Source organism: Trichogramma pretiosum, unplaced genomic scaffold (assembly GCF_000599845.2).
Source record: "Trichogramma pretiosum strain Unisexual culture from Peru unplaced genomic scaffold, Tpre_2.0 scaffold3, whole genome shotgun sequence".
Classification (NCBI taxonomy): Eukaryota; Metazoa; Arthropoda; class Insecta; order Hymenoptera; family Trichogrammatidae; genus Trichogramma; species Trichogramma pretiosum.
In genome coordinates this window covers 3,071,008-3,093,549 of record NW_019641698.1, presented here as the reverse complement: position 1 = coordinate 3,093,549, position 22,542 = coordinate 3,071,008, and the positions used below count along the sequence as shown (strand labels likewise).

At 39.2% G+C, this 22,542-nt stretch overlaps 1 protein-coding gene, 1 non-coding gene and 1 pseudogene across 4 annotated transcripts in view; 1 reads left to right on the top strand and 2 right to left on the bottom strand.

The window, feature by feature from the left end:
- Nucleotides 1-22,542, top strand: part of LOC106650961 (transcription factor mef2A-like) — a 212,702-nt gene that overhangs the window by 35,935 nt on the left and 154,225 nt on the right. The window contains exon 1 of one of the 3 annotated variants that reach the window (XM_023462377.1): nt 15,467-15,725. The exons of the other annotated variants lie outside the window; for them this stretch is intronic. The gene's annotated coding sequence lies outside the window, so the exon portion shown is untranslated. Of the gene's footprint in view, nt 1-15,466; nt 15,726-22,542 lie in introns of those variants that run through there. 3 annotated transcript variants of the gene reach the window in all.
- On the bottom strand, nt 188-306 carry LOC111694403. The gene has a single exon (XR_002763624.1). It is a non-coding gene; the product is annotated as a 5S ribosomal RNA (ribosomal RNA).
- LOC111694404 lies at nt 513-631 on the bottom strand (annotated as a pseudogene).

Genomic DNA, 22,542 nt, shown 5'->3' with positions numbered 1-22,542 from the left:
ACAATTTTTATTACACGATTTAGAAACAAATTATAATTGAAACAAAATTTACAATTTGATTTTAGAGCAGAGGTTACCGATCTAAGAAACGATTTTATTTTCATCAACAAAATAAGAAAATATAAAAGAATATCTGAGGAAATTGACAATAATTAAAAATATTGCTCCAAAAAGGCAAAAGAAGGAGTACCTACGTCACGCGGGGTTCCCAGGCGGTCACCCATCCAAGTACTAACCGCGCTCAACTTTGCTTATATTCGGTGATCGGACGAGAACCGTAGCTTTCAAAGTGATATGGACGTAGACATTAAGAATGATTTTGGAGCAATTCATATCGCACAAGTTCGTAGAAAGTCATATTTATTAGCAACTTTTATAATGCAACTTGCAATAATGATTAAAACTCTTCTATGCTTCTCAATTTTAAGCAAGAAAAAAGTAATACAACTAGTGATATCTCATAAAATTTACAAAAATGAAAAAAATATTGTTCAAAAGGGCAAAAGAAGGAGTATCTACGTCACGCGGGGTTCCCAGGCGGTCACCCATCCAAGTACTAACCGCGCTCGACTTTGCTTATATTCGGTGATCGGACGAGAACCGTAGTTTTTAAAGTGATATGGACGTAAACATTAATATGTATCAGTTGAACAACTTATTTAAAAACAAGCTTTCAGCTTAGCCACAAGGCCAAGAAGAATGGCCTGCCCATTTTCTGGCATTAACCAAGATTTCTTAGCCAGTACCCATCCAAGTACTAACCACGCTCAACTTTGTATATATTCGTTGATCGGATAAGAACTGTAACTTTTAAAATGATATGGATGGACGTGGATAGGTGTTTTGGAGCACATTTTATTACATGATTTCGCAATTATTCGTATTAACTTTTTAACGCTCAAAATTGCATTTTGCGAATAATTTTTTGAATCACTTGAAAACTATTGACGAAACTAATGCTTTTTTTTGCAAATCCGTATCAATTGAGTTGTGGGTGTGTTGACGAAGAAATTATATGTTTTGTACTTTAACTATATTTTCATGTTTTTTTACATTCAAATTTCTTCGCGACGAATGTACTTGGTAAAAAGCTTATCGTTAGACATGGAGAATAAAGATTTCACTTCAAAACATGTAATTGAACTAGTTCCCTACTGAGTATATAATTTTAAATGCCTGATACCGAAAAGCATCAATTTCAATTTGATATATCAGCTTTGAGAACAGTGCACATTATGACCTATTCAAAATGCATTCGGTTCACCAATTATTTCATCTCTTTGGTGGTTATATTCCAGTTCCTTCTCTCTGCTTTTTCCTGAAAAAGGTCCAAGTTATTTTTTCTTTTTTCATTTTTCAGCCGAGTTTTCGTACAGGGCTCGCTGCAAGTTTCGCGCTTGTACGCGCGCGAGAGCACATAGTTTAAGAAAATTGAATTGGAATCCATCCCAGTTCTACTGCGCACGGATACGCACGCTCACCCACACAGCCAGAAGGGATGAGCTATATGCGCAGACCTAACATCGCAATGTATGGCAGAGGAGCGTAGAATGTATAATATAAATAAGGGGGGAAGAGAAACGGGGAGAAAAAGCGAGAGAGGGAGAGGAAGTGGATAACTGTGTGACCCGCTTTGAAGGTAGCTTCTTCAAACTTGCAAAAGGCTCGTAAAGTCTTGACTCTTTGACGGAAAAGAGACTGATGTTACACGCTCCACGTAGATGCTAAGTGAAGAGAGATAGAGACGAAGGGAGGATGAGACAGTGGAAAGCAGATACCTACGAGATAGAGAGAGAGAGAGAGAGAGAGAGAGAGAGAGAGAGAGAGAGAGAGAGAGAGAGAGAGAGAAGAACGACATGTCGGTGAGTACAGGTAGAGTTGAGGACCATACATAAGAGGACTTGTTACATAATATAACTTCGCATATGTTGGGGTGGATAATAATACAACAAGACGTTGTTGTCGTTTGCAAGACTTGAAGCTCTAATTGAAAATCGTAAAAAGCATGAACCCAAGTTTCCTACAGTTATTATGTTGAACGAATGAAATCGGATAAGGTTAAATTCAGGCAAAATTTGTATCGAAACTACCGCGACTGTTAATCGTTAAATTAGATTGAGCAGCTCAATCGTTATTATAGCATACTCGAGCATACTCAAAAAGAAATGGATGCGGAAGGATACGAGTCGAGCAGGCAGTTTAATTTTTAACTACTCAATTATAATTTGGTGCGATACAATCGAAGTTCGGTATAATCACGAGCAAAACTTCGATATGATTGAATAACTACACGCATACTAGCACTCCGAACGGATTAAAAAAGTATAGAGAAAGAGGAGAAAAGACTCGGGGCTAGCTGGGATAGTTATAAGCTGAACAATACGTGTCGTATCAACATGATTTTTCTGAAAGGTAACACTTAGGAGCACTTACTGTAAAAAGTTAGACAAAATTAGATGGGTGGCAGATATAAATAATTGTAAAAAACCGTTGTTTTTTCATAAAACGAATTTTAACGAATTTCAAATTCAACTCGCGATATCTCCGAGAGTAATCAATATTTTTGGATGAAATTTAATGACAACACTCTTTAACTAGTCTATACAATGATATAAACTTGGTCTGAGACCTTCACTATTATTTATAACAAAATGGCGAATTTTTAAAAAAAAATTTCGACCAAACATGACTTTTTTTTCAATTGCAAAAGTTGTGTTATAAATTTTTGAAATTAAAATTTGGCATAATACTGCGTTAAAGTACAATAGTTGAAGATAATTTTGGTAAAGTTTCAAATCATTTCATCAATTAGGTAAAAAGTTACGGCGTATGGAAACTCGAGTCTTCGCGTGAAATTGTTTATAGTCTAGGCGCGGAGGGGGTTTCGTATATAGATTGGAAGGTCCCACAATACACGAAGTGTATTTCTACGTATTTTGACCCGCTGAATTCGAATTTTCAACTCTTACCTCGCTTAGATGGTCGAGTAATTTGTTATAAACAAATTAATTGTTTATAAGGCCATAACTCCTAAACTATGGCATTTTTACCGAAACAATTTGTTTTCATTTTATTGTACGCAAAAAGACAAAAATTTCCTTTTTTTATTCGTCTTGATACGACCAATAGAACCGGAGATATTGTTAAAATAGTAAAAAATGACCGTGTTGCATGAGGTTAATCCCTAGAGCTCGGACTGTCGCTTCCATGTATCGTTCATCTACCACAATTTTTCACTAATAATATCTCCATAATATTGGCATAATATTCACTAATAATATTGGCAGTGCAATATTTATATTTTTGATTTTTTTATTAGTGAGTTTGGTTTTGATAAGGTGCCATATGATGAATACACAATTTGAGATACTTCACTTCAAAGGATCGTGTGCTCATCGAAATGAAAATTTGAACTCATTGAAAAAAAATTTATTTATTGCATAATTTATTATACATCTGCAACACATGCAAAAACAATCAAGAAAATATATAATAATATTAAATGAAGAGGAAAATAATGCTTATTATAAATTATAAGTAATGATAAGTAATGAAATGATTCTGCAACTGTGCTTACGAATCTCCACGAGCGATGGTACTCAGCCGCCAAGCAAATACGCCACAAATCTTTGTTCACGAATGATTTATCGATGATCATATCACAGATCTCGATTGGCAGTCGATAGCGTATCAGCTTACAGAAAGAATCCAGTGCCCAGGCCCGGAAAAACCCTCTGGATAGTTTCTCGCACAGAATCACAAAAAAATCCTCTAATTTATTTTGGGGGAACTTGCACAATTTTTTCGACCGTGCAAACTCGAAATAATCCATGTATGTGAGTTTTTTCGCCGCCTCTTCGGGTCGTAAATCTATCAGATCGTAGAACGATAGACTCGGAGTTATCATCATGCCATTTTTTCCTTAACTCACTAATATCCACTGAATTTTTGAAAAATCCGTAAAAAACAAAAAATCTCATTATCTTCAAGGCATTGCTTGTGTCAAATTCGAATCCTCTTTCCTCAAGATTATCAACGATGGCCAGTAGACCAGACGCTAGTCTCAATTTAAAATTACCATCATACGATTTTAAACGATTATTTTCAACATAAGGTTTCCATCTCCGGATAAAGGCACTCGCACTAGGAAAAACGAAACTAGAGAGATCAACACCATGATCCAATAGCACACCGACCGCATCTGGCATGATATTCATCACTGCGCATTTCAGAGGTGTCTGGCCTGACTTGTCCTTTGTGTTTACCTGTACCGTTTGCTGTATTTCATCATTAGTTTTAAAGAATATTTTCACCAAGTTATCATTCTGTTTTTCAAGACAAACATGCAGAGGTGTCCTATCGTTTATATCGGTTAAATCAGGATTGGCCCCTCTTCTCAGTAGCGATTCGACTACCTTTTTGTTGTCATAGAGCAGTGCCAAGTGTAATGGTGTCTGACCGAACTTGTCCCGAGCATCGACTTGCACCGTCTGCTGGATCTCATCGTTGACTTTGAAAAATAGGTCGACTAATTTACCTGTCTTGCAAATAATATGCAGAGGTGTCATTCCACTCACGTTGGGTGCATTCGGGTTGGCGCCTGATCGAAGCAGTAATTCGGCCAGCGTACCGTAACCAGAGTCCAGAGTCCAGTGTAGCGCAGAGTCACCTGTTTTTTGATAGAGGTAATTGGGATCTTGCCCAGCCTCTAGGAATTTTTCGACGATGTCATCCAAGCCACATCTACAGGCCACATGAAAATGTGTATAGCCCAACTTTTCGGTATAATTCAAATCATATCTATTGTATATTTTAAAAAGCTCACGGATCACTAAAGGCGTTCGCGAGCAAAATAATTTATTTGCACGATGTAGCAGTGTGGTGCGACGCAGCAGTGGCTTACCGTTTTTATCGAGCTCGGGCATGTCCCTGTAGCCACTGCGAGCCACGAACTCAATGACTCGTAATCCTTGAAAACAATCCTTGTATTCATTGGTGTGATTTATGGAAGCCATGAGAAGACCCTCAATTTCTTCTTTACGAAAAATGTCCAGCAAATTTGGAAGTTGTTCTTTCCAATCGCGGATCAAGGGATCCAATTGATTTAGTACAGCATATCGCCCTTTGGTGAACCAATTGATCAAATTCATCTTTTCACGTAAACTTTGCAAACTTTCCAATTGTTTTTGGTGTAGATCATCACTCTCGCAAGAATGAAAACTTCCAGCGGATTCGTCGTCGGAAAACATATCTATACGCACTAATATTTAACAGATGATCGCTTATAACTTACTTTATTTTTTATTTAATTTTTTTAGCACAAAAGTCACTTCTATGGTCCTATGCGATCTTATTTCGTTGTTCATGCTGCAGCGTCGGAACGTGTACTGACTATATGTATAGATCTACTATCGATCTATGTATAGAAAGCTAACATGTGGATGAAGCTATAAGAGATAAAGTATCCATGAAAAGTGTAGGAGTCATTTGATTTGTTGGTTAGACGATTAAGAAGTGAAAGTCAGGCGCAGTATACGGGCACAATGTAACTCTAGACGCTGAGGGGGTTTTAGTTGCTGATGTAGGCCCACACGAACGAGCAATGGGTTTCGATGTACTTTTTTCCGTTGAATCTAAATATAAAACTAGTATTTTTAGAAATATTTTTGAAAGAAAGTGATTCACAAATTTATTGTTAATAATTTATATAAAAAGTAAATAAATAGAGTGAACTAAAAATTTCCATATTAAAGACAACTAGAACCGTTTTTCTTTTCAGATTAAAAATAATTATTATCGTAACTTTGAACGACGTGTCCAATCGTTATAATTGATCAACAAAATAATGTTATATACCAATAACCTAGCATTAAGTATGGTAAAATTTAAAAATAATAATGAAAATAAGACCGTCAAATTAACACGTATGACGCTTGATCTCGCGGAGAAAGAGGCGGTACAGCCAAGATGTACCCTAGGCTACGCGAGGCTGGTAGGTATGTGACAGCGCACATAGGCCAATTGTCGCAGGAATGTGTGTGTGAATGTAAGTGGCCAACGCACACCACGGTGTGGGACGAAAAGGTAAAAAAGTGCTCTAAATTCGAGTTTCAAGCGATTTGTCACGAAAAAAAATTCTAAAAATATGTTCAGATTCGGGAGGCTATCACGAATCCAAAACCGTTTCCTATTTTAAAATAACCATTTTTTAAAAAATTTTACATCTAATTGAGGCCTTAATAATTAATTTTTTTTTTATAAAAAATTTCAAATCATCAATATTATTTTTTAATGTCAAAGATGATCTGGTAGACTTATTTATTGATCACAAATACAGTATAAACATCTAATAATAATAAAAATTTGTTAATAATTTTATGTTTTAGTTATAAACAAATTAATAATTAGCGTGTATTCATTCATTTTCATTGGGATTAGGCATTACTATTGAATTACTATTAATGGGCAATATTAATTTCAGTTTAACATTCAAAAACCATTTTTTAAACAATTATTTTTATAAACAAATAAACAATATGTGCCAAGTTTATGATCAATCATAGTTTTTATTGCTTAAGGTATTTAGAAAAGTTTTCATTTGTTTATAATTGCTACAAATTTGAATAATTCAATTTTTTTATTTAAATTTGTTTATTAATAAAATAAATAAAAACATAAACAAACTATTGAAAATTAAAATTTCGTTTTAAAAACATTGGAGCCATCATCAATTTTATTATGTATAAACTCGTGAATATTGATCTATGATTGATCATAAACTTGGCACTTATTTTTTATTTGTTTATAATAAGTTAGCGCAAACTGGCAATACTCTGCTCCTCGTCGCTGCTGCGTACGCGCATACTTTTTCGTACTTTCCGATGTACAGTAACGGTTATTGGCTGCCATAACCGTCCAAGGTCTCTCTCGAGAACAATTGCATTCAATGACTCCGCGGCCGCCGCGTCTGCCTGCTACTAAAGAGAGCCTCGAGAGCGGCGGCTCCTTGGTCCGCTCGCTATAGATATGTGCGAGTCATTTCGAAATATACCGAAAAATTCGACTTGACTCGATCATTGAACTGGAGTTCCGATCTTGAATCACGCTTTTATTGCGCCTCGCACCACCCCTCGACTGCAGGGATAGCTAGTAGTACGAGTCGCGCAGCGCTGGGCTATATAAGCGAGCGAGAAACTTTGGTCGAGATATCGTCACATCCGATACGGAGTTATGCTGTTATACAGCGCGCGCGATGTCTGCGCTTAACTGCACTCGAACACAGCAGTAGCGTCTTTATCATTCGATTGTCTTATATATACGCGCGTGTGACGGTAGAGCTGGGTGCGAGGCTGCTGTGTTTGCGTATGTATCTGGCCCTTGGGAGGAAACGACGCTGCTCTCGCGAGCGCGAGATTTTGCAAAGTTAAAAAATACCTCGAGAACTTGGGTAGGGGGCGGAGTGATGGCGTGGATGAGAGCTCCTCGGAGCTTCGTGTGCAGGTGATGGGACTTATATAGGAGTGGTTGTTGGGAGAGGATGCTGCTGCTGCTGTTGTCGACGTCCGCAAATGATAAACACGACGAATGCAGAGTACTCGTATATGTCAACGAATGAGAGGTTAGCTCATTGTTGCTTAGACTTTTGGAAAAATATTTGTATATTTATTTAAATTTAAAAGATGAAGGAATTTTTGTAAAGTAATTTGATTTGAATAAAAAATTTGAAAGTTTTTTTAGAATTATATCATATCACATTGAATTAAATGTAAAACTTGCACCCCTTAGCGCGTTTTGCGCGCACTTGACTTGCGTACCATTTAAAAATTACAATTAATTAAAATTGAATACTTTTTATGACAAAGATTTTGGTCAATTATTTTTTGTTTTGCAAATTTATTAATAACAACTCAAAGTACAAAAAGTTTCATTATGTCTTTTCTTATTGTTCCAAACCCAATTCTCATATTTTCGACTAGTCGATAAAAATAAAAGTTCACACAGTCCAGTTGTGAGGGGTACATTTGGCGGTGTTAGGGTTCGATTGTCACGAAACTCTCCCCGTCACTCGGAAAGCGCTCACCTCTAATACACGAACGTTGCTCTTTGTCTCAAGCAGCACAAGAAATTCTCTCTTCTCTTTCTTTCTCTCTCTCTCTCTCTCTCTCGCTCTCCTTCGGCCGTCTCGAATAGTCTAATGGATCGTTGTTAGGTTGAATAATCGCGGCCACACCTCTGTAATTGAAAATTTACGATTTCGATATATCTATACAATAGCGCGCGCGGCAGCAAAATCGTGTTCTCTTCCAAAGTGCTTTCTCGCTTTCTCGCTTACTCGCTTAAAAGCTCATCGCTATATATACGAGCCTGGATTCACTGTACTACGCTTGTTCCACACCTCCTTGCGATCTGAAAGTTCATGTTCCGTAGCTGCTATACATTCTATCTCTCTCTCTCTCTCTCTCTCTCTCTCTCTCTCTCTCCTGGGTTGCTACTGTCCGAAACTAGAGAAACTGCGAGATGACACTACCTATAGAGAAGTAAAGATGCAAGAAAAGAACAAACCATTATGTGGGATAAAAAAAAATCGCCCTTGAGTTAAAGTGTTTTTATATGAAATTCTGCGGAAATAGTGCTTACTACAATCATTTTTATTATAGAGGGTTATAAATATTTTTTTAAAAGATCTATTAAACATTTTTCGAAATGAAAGTATACTTATTACACTCCCGACAAAATTGTAAAATTTCTTAATATTTCTTTAAAATTTCTTTTAAAGCTTACATCTGACGTTTTTAATAAAAATGTTCTTAAATTTTTATCAGCCTAAGAAATAGAACGAAATTTTACGTACTCAGTGAAAAGAAGAAAGAACAACAGCCAAAGTCAAACATGTGCTAGCCGTTTCATTGTGTGTACTCGTATATAGTTATAAAAGAATGGCGAATGTAAGGCGAGTTTCTATTCTCGAAGGCAGCTTGCACATAACAACCATAATAAAAGCCATATGAAGTTGACAAAGCTCGTGGCCAAGTTTCGGTCGTCTTTTACACACTTTTTCGAGACAATGGCTGTAAGTTTAACGTTGATGGTCGGTGGCAGTGCTGTAGCGCTCCGATGATTGTGCCCCAGCTCGAGACTCTTGAAAGAACAAGTCGCTACGCCAGAAAACGCTCGTATTTTCCTGTGCTTTCGCTTTTTTCAATACACGCATATATTTAAGCTTCTTGCAAATGCACTTTTTTCTTTTTGTACTTGTTTTTGTTATGGAACTCTATCGATGTAGATTTCAGCTTGTTATCTTGTTCAGACTGGCAAAGAGAAACTATTATAAAAAACTAAAAATTCAGTATCATTTTTCATGAAATAAAAACTGAAAATGAGATGTAAAAAATTCATTATCTCCTCAGGATTATTTTCGCGCTTTTACATCAAGTTATTTGTTTTATTTTATTTATTTATTTTTTTTTTTGCAAGAATTGTCACTTTTATTTATTTAGTTAAGTATCGCTATAATCTGGAAGTCAGTTAAAATTAATCGTCCGTTGGTGCGTAATTTTCCGAATAACTCCTTTTTTCATTTGTCCATCTATTCTTGCTTCTTGTGAAAATTTACGATCGAAGCCGGCGTTGTTCTTTATTTTATTTTCTTACATTTACGCGTGCTGGTACACAGTACAGCTAGAGCAAGTAAAGGAGAAAAAAGAAAGACAGAGAGACAGAAACAGAGCTGGTACATATATATTGGCGAGCATCCCGAAAAGCGACGGGATACTGATGTATCATTATGTGCAGGCCGATTTATGAACAGGCTTGTCGACCCCGGGTGCGACGACGGAAACGAAAAGGCGCGAATTTCTTTTTATTATTACAAGTAGAGCTTCGTTTTCTATACTGCTTCGATTATTTACGACTGGCTGGCGAAGGTGGAGTCGTGAGCCATACTTGATGACGTTAAGCCGTAACTTTTGTACATGTGTACATTTGAGGGTGGAAGATTTTATTTTTAGAAGATAAATTCGAGCGCGTTTCCATTCCTTTTATATGACGATTTGTTTTGTAAGTGAAACAGCTTCTTCTAAGCATGGAATATTACGTTACTTGGTACTTACAAGATGCAGTAAAGCCTTCTTTTTTTATTTTTTTTAAATCGCCATAAATCTTTATGGAAGATAAGTAATTATTTTTGTTAAGAGTACGCAGCTACACAGTTTTATTGTCGACGCGACGATGAGTTCGTTTGTTTGAAAAAGTTCGAATCAATCGAGTCGTAAAATATGCTGTCCTCAGCAGGTGCTTAAGCTCGTTCAAAAATTTCCTAGGGTACACATTATCGTACAGCAAATGCAGAGTGAGAGTGAGAGAGAGAGAGAGAGAAGTTGCCGCGCCCTCTTTTTACTCGCTAAATCTTGAATCAGCACCTTCCCTTATTACCAAGCGACTCCTCCGCGCACGCAGATATTCCAAGGAGAAAGAGAAACAGTTGGCTCTGAGTAAAACTTCCAAGCTTAGCATAGTCAAGTTTTCGTACCCCACATCTCAGCGCTGCCTGTTTATCCTTCAATTACAGCATGCAAAATTTGTAATTATCGCCTCTTCAAAAAAGAGCACTAGGCTTGATCCGTTGGTGTAAGTACCTTAATAGTTTTTAAATATATTCGATCAAGTTGAAGAATTTATCTAATTCGTGCGATTTATCAAAAACAAAATTTTTTATATTGAGTAAACTAAATTTCACGTCAGAAGTAATTAATTCCCGACTTTCAAGTATTATGATATGTTTATGAATGACATCAGACAACCATACAATGTAGATTCAACCTCTTGAAAATTTATTTTATCTGTTCGTGAAAAAACATAGCGGCGAAGAAATTCGAGATATTTCGGGATCCGAACGACCAAGAATCTAATAAAAGCCGCTGATTTGATTTTTATCATTTTATTAAACTTGTCATGTTCTAGATTTTTTGCAAGAAACTAACATTTCAGCGATTCTTGTAAGCTCCTTACCTGATAACACTGAGAATTCTATCCCCCGGCTAAAGCTTTTTTCAAGCTAAGTGATAAATTTACTCTCTTTATCGGGACTAATCCACATAAGAATCCTCCGCTGCAGTCTTACTTAAATCTCGACTTCTTATCTCGTTTCGTCTTAACCAAATTTTGTTTTTGTTATTCGAGTCACGATTAGCCGTCATTCTTTCTCGCAACTTCTACAAACTTGGTTTTGGCTTAATTTAAAATGTCAATTTTTGATGCCACGTCGACGTACGATACACGCGCGCAGCACTGCGCGAGCTCCGATCGAAACACCTCCGTTATTGTCGTTCATCTCCATCTCGCAAGATGGGGAAAGGTATCTGCACATCTGCTAACAAAGTTATCTCTTTGCACCGGCTTCCACTCCTGCTTTACGTTATGGCACGCGAGCTTGCAAGTACCAAGCTTATTTTTATAGTATAAGCTCGCAAGAAAGTGAGACAAGTCGCTCATCTCCTTTATCGTGGACGTCTTTTCACATCGTCACGTATAGCTATATATACGTGTATAAATATACGTGCAGCAGCCACGCAAGCTCGTGCCGTGTATGCGCTTCGTGAGACACCGATAAAGAGTCTATATATAGAGAGCGAGCGGTTCGGCTGGTATATACACTGCTCATATACAAGGGAAGTATGATCGTCCATACAGAAAGAGAGGGGGAGAGGGAGAGTAGCTGTTGTAGCGATACTCGTGCTTCATCTGAATATGAGCTCGTGAATCCGAGCGAGCCTAAACTCCAGTAGAAGCGCCCGAGTAATCGTAAACGGGGATCTGAGAGACGAGATTGGCTGTGTGGTTTTTTAGGGAAAAATTTCAACTTGCGTTAAGAGAGAGAAGCCAGGGAGTGAGCGAAAGTAAGATTGATGAAAAAGTTCAATCAATCCAATCAAAAATATAGTCGAAGCAGATTTTCTTGAAAAAAGAAACAAAACAAAAGACCTGCCCTTGTTTAGGGCAAGTTTATCTTTTAATGTTTCGTAATTACTTACGAAATCGAGCCATAACAATACAGATCCTTTCTGTTGGATTTGACAAGTCTGGTTATTTGGTTTTTTAAAATACGGAAACAGTTAATTTTATAGTCTCAGTTCACGAGCGTCCAAATCCACTCTCTCGACAGTTAAATTCCCAAAAGAAAATGCAAATCCAGCTTACAGTCATTTACTTTTTTTTCACGTGCACACACAAAGGAATGAAAAGGGTTTCCCTCTCGGATCCCGCAAAAAAATTATCGCCCACTCGCGCAGAGCAGCAGTAGCAGCAGCAGCAGTGAGGTACTTTGCTTCCATTGCAACTAATAAGAAATTAAAGTGAAAGCAACGGCTCGCCGAGCGGGGGAGGATAGGAGGGCCGCTCGAGCGCGCCCAGGACGAAATATGTGCGTTCGCCATATTGTACGTTCATATTTGTCGCAAGCTCGCGCGGGAGACAAAGGCCCGTCTAATTAACACGCCCGAGACAGGCTCCGACATTCGCCGCGCAGCAGCGACATAACACACAGCCAAAACGAACACGGAGGGTTCAAAATTTTAGACTTTTAAGATATGCGTATTGTCGGGAATGTGCACCGAGACTCGCTAATGGCGATTTTTATCTCATCGCTGACTTTTCTTTTGTTCGAGTTTTTTTTCCCCGACTCGTTAAAACTAAACATATGTTTTCGTAAACGATACGCGGCAATGACGACGTTTCTCGACTCCTTGTACCGCTGGGAATAGTATGCGCGTATAGTCGCGATGCCGAGACTCGCTCGTAGATGTCTGACTGGAGCGTGATTTCGTCTACTTGAGCGAATTGTTGTTGCAAGTTGGATAACTCATTTTGCTCGGAGGAAAAAGCGTAAGAATTTCTTTTGTAAAATTTATCAAGTGCATGGCACTGTGCTGCTAGCGCGTATTGTATCGAAGATCATACAAAACTATCGTAAACTAAAAATTAAACTCAAATGAAAAGTAACGCGCGCCAGTCTTTCTTCGGCATCAAAATGGAATATAACTTTTATTCGCAAAAGTGCAGCTACATGCAAAATACATTTGAAAATGCAGTCTCGAATAAGGTATAACGTGCTCGTTCACTTATATACAGGTATATCTGGGGTCTCACACAACTTTACAAATCCTTTTCGCACACACACTCACACACACGGATCTACACGAGCACAGGCGCGGGCGCAACGAGATCGCAAGAGTCTTTCTCTCTCGCTAGAACGATATGCACTCTCTCTCTCTCTCTTTACCGCGCGCGCTAGTAGCGAAGTTTTCAAAAGCCTTCCTCGTAATATTTTTCTCTTCTGAAAAATCTTTTCTATTCACAGCTTCGAGGCAATAAATCCTACGCTCAAATGATCCTTTTCCAACGAGAGCGAGGCGGTGGCGGCGGCGGCGGCAGAGGGAGAGGCCTCGAGACTGAGCGCGAGGCCGAAGGGGTCTACAATTGCGTTATACGTACCGTCTGTGCAGTATATAACGCACACACTCTCACATCCATACGCGTTCTGAATTACATTTAACTTTAATCTCCGCTTGAATCAGCAGAGGCGCGCATTCGGCATTTGGTGTGCATGGTTAATCTCGGGGCCTCTCTCGTCTCTATACGGGGGTACACACGTGTGTGCGCAGCTCTCACATATATTACACGTGTGCACATACGTAGGTGTATAGAGTCGTGGCGCCGACAGCAGGTGTTGGCAATACCCTCGATCTGTGCAACGCACCTTTGCAATTTCCGCAGGTAGAGAAGTGACGTACATATAAATATGCGCACTCGGTACAGCACATATAGGCTCCATACTGCTCGGGGGCTTTTGCGTTTCTGTCTCGTCGCCGTACGGTATATGCGTATTATATGCCATATATATATATATAATACCAATGACTTTGTACCCAGTGGAACATGTGTATAGGTGTAAATCCGTCGAAATTGTGTCAACCGCAGACACGCGTGTGTCTCCGTGTTTGCAACACTGTATACCACCCTGTATGCGCGTATACTCCTTGATTGTGTCAAGGAGTTCCGATATCTGTTCTTGATGCACTCGGAGCTCGAATCGCAGTCCGAGCAAAAGACTCGAGACTTTTCTAAGCACTTTCGCAAATGTTTCGTGTATATGTGCAAACGAACGTAATTCATGAAAATCTCACCGCGATAATGATCAATTTATCTTTACGTCCCTCGGTAAAGTGACGTATCCGTAAAAACGACGAATCCTTTTAGCTGCTCCTTACCTACACATATATTTTTTATCATTTCTCTAGCTCCTTTTAACTCTGCAGCTTTTTTATAACCCATAAACGATCCATAAAACACTCGGAACAAAGATGGTCCGCGGAGCATTGAGGATATTCGAAGACGTCCGAGTTATTTCTTGATGCTCTTTGCCTCGCTCGGTCGTTGCTGCTGCTACTATAACTACTCCTGAGCTTCTGCGCTGCTACTGACGTGGCTCTGTATATATAGCTGTGTCTTTTTCTCTCGCATTAAGTAATTCAACAAGGCAAATCTGCACTCGAGTAACTCGCTGCAAAAATGAGCTAGAGGACGTCGAAATGCTCGTTATTTTTGAGTCGTTTGTTGTATTCAATGATGCTATAACGTTTGAATTTAACGTACTATTTTTAATGTTCAAAGAGACAGTTTAAGTAAAATTACCATCTCTTCGTCGACAGATATTAACAAAAAAAAAGGAAAAGTTGTTCGTTGAAAAAAAAACGTCGAACGTATCATAAATAACTCTACGCAATGAGGTGCAAACACGCATTCAGTAAAACGATACCGTCAAGCGGTCGTAAAAAATGTCGAATCAAATAAAGCGAGAAAAATACGAGAGTGACCCCTACAAGTGTCTACGGCTGACCGCAAGAAGAGCGTACACCACAGATGTACAGTCGTAGCGTCGAAGAAATGTAAGCTTCCTCCGCTTTATATACGTGTGTTCGTCCCAAAAGAAATGAAAAAGAACTCGAGCAACGTCCTAAAGAATTGCGCGTGCAGCTATAGGCTTGAAAAAAAGAAGCAAATCTTACATCTGCACGCAGAGAGACGTACGAGTTTCGCATGCACCCGGTAATTATGTAAGAAATGTGTAAGCGAACGTACGAGCGAGCAGTGTACATTAGAGGGTGTAAAAGGTTGTTTAGCGTAGGCGCGCTGCAGGTCAGTCAGGTATAGGGTTCAACAGCTTGTATACACACATACACATACACACACAAGTTGAGCTACGTCGCGCGCAGGCGCTGTCGAGCTATCGTATATTCGTGCGGCAACGGTAGCGGCAGCGGCGGCGACGGCGGTGGCGGCTGCAATAGGCGGCTCGAGGGGTAGCTTTGTATGCGCTGCTGCTGCTACTCTTGTGCTTCGTCGCTCCACGTGGTTTTGGGCGCTTTCGTCGGTGTCAGTCGCCTCTGGCTCGTCGCACGTAGCTTTTATCCGCGTCCCATAATCCCGGACGTATTTTTCTTCGTTGCTGCGATCGCGAGTATGCAGACTCTTGTTGATTGCGCATTGTCTTTCTCTCTTCGCGATCGGTTTTGACAGTGGATAATAGTGCAAAAATATCTGAGTGTTTTGTGAAGTGGATTGATATCGGTGCAGGTGATTGCGTGTGGTCTAAAGTTTGGTGAAAAATAAACGATAAAACGCAGTATCAGAGACGTATCGCGTAAAATACACCGAAGGAGCCGTTAAAGGTGGGTAGGTTGTGGACACCGCATGTAAAGCGATTGTTAGCATATTTCTCTCTTTTGTAGACGCACAAATTATCAATTTTATCGTTCAATTTTGAATTTTAACGTTTATTCTGTTGTAATTTCCAAGAAAATCTGAGAGAAAATAACAGTAATCGCGAAAAAAGGTAAAAAAGACGCGTCGTTTAAAAATTGAAAAGTTAAATTTCACTGTGTGCGCGCGTACGCGCATACAGATACATCGGTACACGTGAAAAATTCAATCAAGCTCGCGAGCTTGAGAAACGGAAATAATCCTCCCTTCTTTTTCAAGTGTTTGAAAATCTTAATGAAATGGAAGTTCTCGAAGCTCGCGAGCGCTTTTGCCGTCCTTGCACTCGATACGTATTTTATACGAGCGCACATAGCAGACGGGAGGTAGGATAGCTCTGCACACTGGAAGCTCTTGCTCGATTATATATCTACATCTCGATATATATACCGTTCGCTGCAAAGCTCGAGCTGCAAAAAAAAACCTCGCGTGGAAAATTGTGCACGCTCTTACAGCTCGGTAGAATAGCGCCAATGCAGTGCTCACGCGGCGGTGGCGGCAGTGGCAGCAGCTCGTGTATGCACTGAAACTGATGAACACAGCGCGATGCAAAGAGCTTGAGATAGAAAAAAAATGTTTTTTTTTTCATCCATCGAATTCGAATCATGTATTCGTGGAGCGCAGCACTGTTTCGTGTTAAGATTGATATGCGATTCGGCTTTCTTTTTGTCGTTTGGCCTAGACCAACCGACGAAAACTGCACTGATTGAATTGTTATTCATAGCCGGTGGATTAATTCATTCGAGCATATCGGCGAAAATCCCTTTTTGCCGTGCGCGCACGTACGCGAGAAGTTGGAAATGGAATGAATTTTTACTTTCGAGTTTGACTACTACGTCTGTCACATCGTAATGGGTACGCGCGCACGGGTATTATAAAAGCGATGCGTGCAACGGCTATTCGGGCACGAGAAGGATGCCAACGTTATTATAAGCTGACAAACGAAAAGCTCATTCTCGAGATAACACATATCACAGACGCACACGATAATGAATTCGTACTGCTCGAGGCTATATACGCGCGTCAGTTTCCTATTTCCTTCCTCTAATTCACATTTCATACATTATACACGGCCATGCTTCATCCTCTCTCTCACTCTCTTTCTCTATATCTCGCTGGCTCACGTGTATTAGCTACTGCTATCCACCGAAAACCATGTCGATTGGAATATATTTGAATTTCTCCATTCGTCCATTCATATATGAGCGTGTTAATTCTGCATGAAAATTTATAATGTTATTCACGACAGAAGATGTATGCCACGAATTAATGTAGAGTTGGCTAAGATATTTCCAAGCCAGTGGCACGGGCGATGGGCAAAAAATTCGCTACCAATTGAAAACTCGTGTGCATTGACAAACTAATGCATCTTCAACGATAATTTTCATATGCAAAATTATTAGTGCTTGAATCGATGCGAAGATTTGATATCGTACATTTCCGTGATCATGTGAATCGATTATTCATGCATTTTGCGAATAATGCATCTATACCGCCGTGATGCGGTGAGATCGCACGAGGAAAACTTTTGTAAATTAAAGTCTTTACTTTAGCTATCGCAGCCGGCTGCCGCGGTGGCTGGGATATTTACGCTTGAAAAACAAAACCCACCGTCGAATCAGCATAAATTTTTACGTTGTGCACCGAGCGAGCTTTAGACCTATATACGTGTATATAATAATATACGATTTTTTCCCTAACGACGTGGTGCTAATTGAGAGATTATCGATAATTCCCTACTTTATTATGCAGAATATTGAAATTAACAGTCCCGAACGATAACCGTTCGAGCTTTTACAGTACGTTCAAGGCTAATCCTAATTGATTTGTTGTGCGCGCTTACTTTGACAGATAAATTGCCTCGTATATAGGCATATGCATAATTAACGTGTCCTTTACCAATTGTATGCAATATAGAAGATGTTGACCGTTTGTTTTTCCACCATCAGAATCGATAATTGAATTAATCATTGTTTTGGTTCTATCTTCGTCAGTCATTACGATCCTTATCGACTTTTGAACGTTTTCCTATGTAATGCCTATTTGCGGTATAATCGATAATGATGTAACTCGGGCGCTAGAGTAAATATTGACTGACAGGACTTTGCATCATCGCAGCAGCTATGAGCGATTGATATTTATCGATTCGAAGTGAAATTGAGTGAATGCATCAACATAGGTGAAAGCACAAGTTTTTTCATCACTCATTTTTACATAATAGATACGACAGCTTATGCTATGAAAAGAATTTATGAATTTTATATGTATTTGCGTGGATTAAAAAACAACAAAAAAATTGCAAAAATGCATCGATTGCAGACTTTAATAAAAGTCTCGTCGGTAGAAAGACGCGATTAAAAAAAAAATAAGACACGTAGATTGAAATCTGCGAGCAAACAATTGGAATGGTAATTCGGACACGCTCAGTATTCGATGAATAAACGGAAAAATGCCCAAGTTGTCGGTTTTCTCTTCCCTCGCATTTTAGTTGGTCGAAAAAAAGCTCGAGCTTGCGTAACGGCGCAGGTACACCAGGTCGTAATTGATCTGAGCCTCGGAGTTCTATAAAATCGTTTTCATCATTTAGGAGCCAGCGTTAGCTTTTCTTCGTAGCTAGAGAAATGCATATCCTACATATGATACGATTTATTTCACTTGTTTGTGTGCGTGTATGTGTTTATTTGTATACACAATAACCATAATATATATCTATATATCTGGCGCACTAGCTCGTCTGTTTTTGATAGGCTTTTCCCTCTTAAAAACTTCTGCGTTTGACGTGGCTGATAAAGAGAGTGAGGGAGAGGAAGCGAGGTAGCGAAGAGAGAAAGAGAAAGAGAGAGAGACGCAGCTGTGCTTTTTCTTCATATAATAGCAGCGAGTAGTATAGCTAGCATAAACACCACAGTGGGAGAAAGCTAAAAATGAGAACGGCAAGCAGCAGCGCTTCCCTGATGCCTCTGCCTGTTAGTGCTGCTGCTACTGCTGCTGCTGCTGTTGCGCTGCTGTATCGATTATGGAAACAAAGCTCACGCGCGCTCTGACTGTGCGTGTATTCCGTCTATACGCGCGTGCATTCGTATATATGCTCGCGAGCATGTATATGAGTGCGAATGTGCATGCGAGCTTCTTTCGACGTTACGTTCTTTTTTTTTACGCTCTCTGTATTTTTGAGCTTGACGGGTTTCCTAGCTGCTATTCCCTATAAGCATATGTATACACACACATACACGTGCACGCATCGTCCACGACTTTTTTTCTTGCCTTTTTTTGCGCGCAGAACGAGTTATGCCTCGCGTACGTATGCTACACATATTTACTTTCGCTTTCGCTCTTCAAAGGTGTATTTTTCCAGTCTGCACTTGTAAGCGGGGGTGAACCTAGAGCGCACAAGCCGCCTTTAGGGACTTTCATTTGCGCTTAAAGAGAACGAGAGAAGGAGAGAGAGAGAGAGAGAGAGAGAAAATAGTTGTGTCTAGGATTTACCGAGGGCTTCGCATTATCCTTGCCTAGCACAACGAAATACGCGTCGCTTTTTCGGAAAGTTTATCTTACGCGAAATGTATTTAATCGCAACTGTGTCTACTAACTGTATCTACTGTGCTGCAGCCTACTTTTTAGTGCACACCTACGTATATAGGGTCAAGCGGTTCGTACTCGTTCGTTGTATGCAGTGCACAATCACGAAGATGTTTATGTTAATTTGAAATTTTTAATGCCACGCTCTCGCTACTTTTATTATATTACGTACACTTGAACTGCGCCCCCTTCTATGTAGACGCTAAGATAACAAGAACTCGAGCGCACGCTCGCGCGCGGTATACGTATATTTATAAGAGCTTGTCGATGATTAAAGGCAGTAGGCGCGCGCACGTGTGCACGTGCTGCGTAGCGCTTTATTAAAATGCATTAAAAGTATGCACACGAATGGCGTGCGCTACATCATTTAGCCTCCAAGACTCTATTAGTTTATTATTAGCGTACACATAGTTTGATGTCGCCGTTATACGAAGAAACGCGTTTTCTCTGCTCTCCTTTTTCAGGCTGCTTAGTCGCTAAAAACGAGTTACAAAGCTATGCTATACACGAATTATAAGCCTTTTCAAAATCGCTCAGCGGCACTGCACTCTACTGCTTTGAAGTTTCATCTGTACTTACATCACATTAAATAAATCAGAGCTACGAGAGCTTCGTATAACCTGTGTGCATGCACGAATGTCCATGAATTCGTCTATGGTATATGTCTGCACGACGATGAACTGTATGTGTATGTATAAGGAAACAAAAGTCTATATACTCCCATTAAAACTTTTGCAGTCAAGATCTCGGGTCTTGCTTCTCATTTTACCTTTCAATCTACGGCACTATATATAATGTATTCATACAGGTATAGACATAGCAAAGGTGAATAAATTTCTTAAACAATAAAGCCAACCCCTGGATTCGCTCGTAGCTCTCGTGCATTTAGGATCACTTCGTAATAGCAAAGTCATCGGCGAAAGGTTATTTTCTTTTTTAATAGGCCTTCAGTCAAAGTCTTATAACCGAAATCCATGGTAGTGGCTGCGTGCAAAGGAATCATTATATCCTATACGCGATATACCAAGTCCTCACCGGCAAAGTAGAAAACATCGATCGATCCTCGCAAGACTTATGCATGTGAGCGAGCTAAGATTCTCCCGCTGCTACCTTCCCTTCGTCTCTCTTTCTTTCTCTTTGTCCTTTGAAAACAAACTTGAACTATTTGGAGAAAGAGAGGCAGATAGACAGGTTCGGGTGACAGCCGACGATAGATAGATAGATAGATACATAGAGATTCCTTTTAGAGACAAGTTCCAAATGCTGCGCGCGGGTTAAAAGGAGCGATAAATCGAGAATAGACGAAGTATATGTGCGAGCGTGTGTACGTATGATCTACGCTTAAACGAAATGAGATGTTCACTCGTGTGTGTGCGTGCCAGCCAACCATCCAGATATGCTTGAATAAGCAAAAAACAGCCAGTTTGACGTTGTAATCTTAAGACATACTTATGTAGATAATGTATTTAATTCAATTTCATGTGTATCGCTTTAATTTCAAATTTTACTTTTAATAATATAATGTTAAATTTAGTAATTTATCAAATAGTTATCGTTGCATGTACTTTGAATGCGCTTATATGATCGTCAGTGAATATTTACTTTCAGTCAGGAATATAAATTTTCGAATAAATTTAAAAAGTTCTCTGTTGCCTGCATGCCAACTTGCATATTGAATTTCGAGCAAGAAAGCATCGTACGTATATTCGGTAACGTAAAAACTCTGTGGTGACTGTGTATCTCAGGCGCGTTTTTTTCTTTTTTTTTTTTTTTGGTACGCAGTAAAGCAATTCGTCTTTTACGGTTGAATCGCTACCCCGCAAAATACTTTGAATCAATTTTCATTTTGTCATTAACGACGATACTTTGGGAAGGCAATAAATGACGATAGAACAATTTTGCGTATACAAACTAAGTGAAAATTTTAACAACAAAAACAAATTTTTCCGAAAAAATGTCTCGACCCGCTTTTTTGATAAAATAGAATAATCCCCCTGCAGAGCTAAATCTAATCTTCCGAAGAAATCGCTCTTGCTTTAACTCGGCTACATCGGTGAGCTCGTCCGAAGTATTTGAGCGTCGATGGCTTCGTCGTCGCTCTCTCTCCCTCTCTCTCTCGATCATCCATCGTTATTCCCCTTTTGCAGCTCGACGATGTCTGCAGTCTGGACCAATGTCGTAAAAAGTCCGAGGCTTGATTAACGCCGCCGGGCGCTAGCAATGACGTTTATCTCGATACTGACTGTGCACCTTGTAAAGGGATCGTTGCTATCCAATATATATCTGTATATTCGGTGCCGTCGTAATGATAAGAGAGACCTTTTTTCCCGAGAGGTAGATTATCAACCAGAGGCTTTTGATCTTTCATATGATTTTATTCGGAGATGTGGTCGCAAAACATTTTCAGTATCTGCACGGCCTATCGACTAATTGAAAAAAATTGAACTAGCACACTCTAATTCTATCGGCTCTTGTTCAAAACGATTTCACCATAAAAAATTTAGCTTGAAAGCTCGGAGAAGTTACTAATTAGCGTCGCTTGCGATAAAAACGATCGACCTCACAAAATGTGAAATCTGGGACAGCTGTTCACATACGCAGCAACCGAGCGAAAAAAAGGTAGAATTGTTATATACCCAGTAGGAAGAAATTTCCTCAGGCTTTTTTCTTTCTTTTTATCACTCTTTTTTTTACTTTGTATATAACACCAGTGCTAAATCTAGAGAGCTTTTGACATATATAGCTGAAGAATGTGTGTGTAAAGTCGAATAGAGAAAGTACATTTTACAAGAATGATTTTTCGAATGAGAATTTTTTTTCCGCATCCCTGGTCACATCTTTGGAATCTTCATTACGTTTTGTTAAATGTGCAGTCACGCTTCTTCAAAATGATTTTAATATCATGGAGAGCCCGGCTTTTCAAAAGATTTTTCCGTGAATTTTTGTAGTGTGTTTCATCTCTACAATAGTCTATGGTTTCGGCATTGTTTTAAAAATAAAAGATCTTCGCACATCTGCAATTTGGACGAAAAATTTGTTACCATGATAAACTGAATTTAAGCTGCACACAAAGTAAGCATATGCTGTAAAAGATCGATATCTATAGATCGAAATAAAAAATTTATCAAGTACGCGTGGTAGTGGATCGTT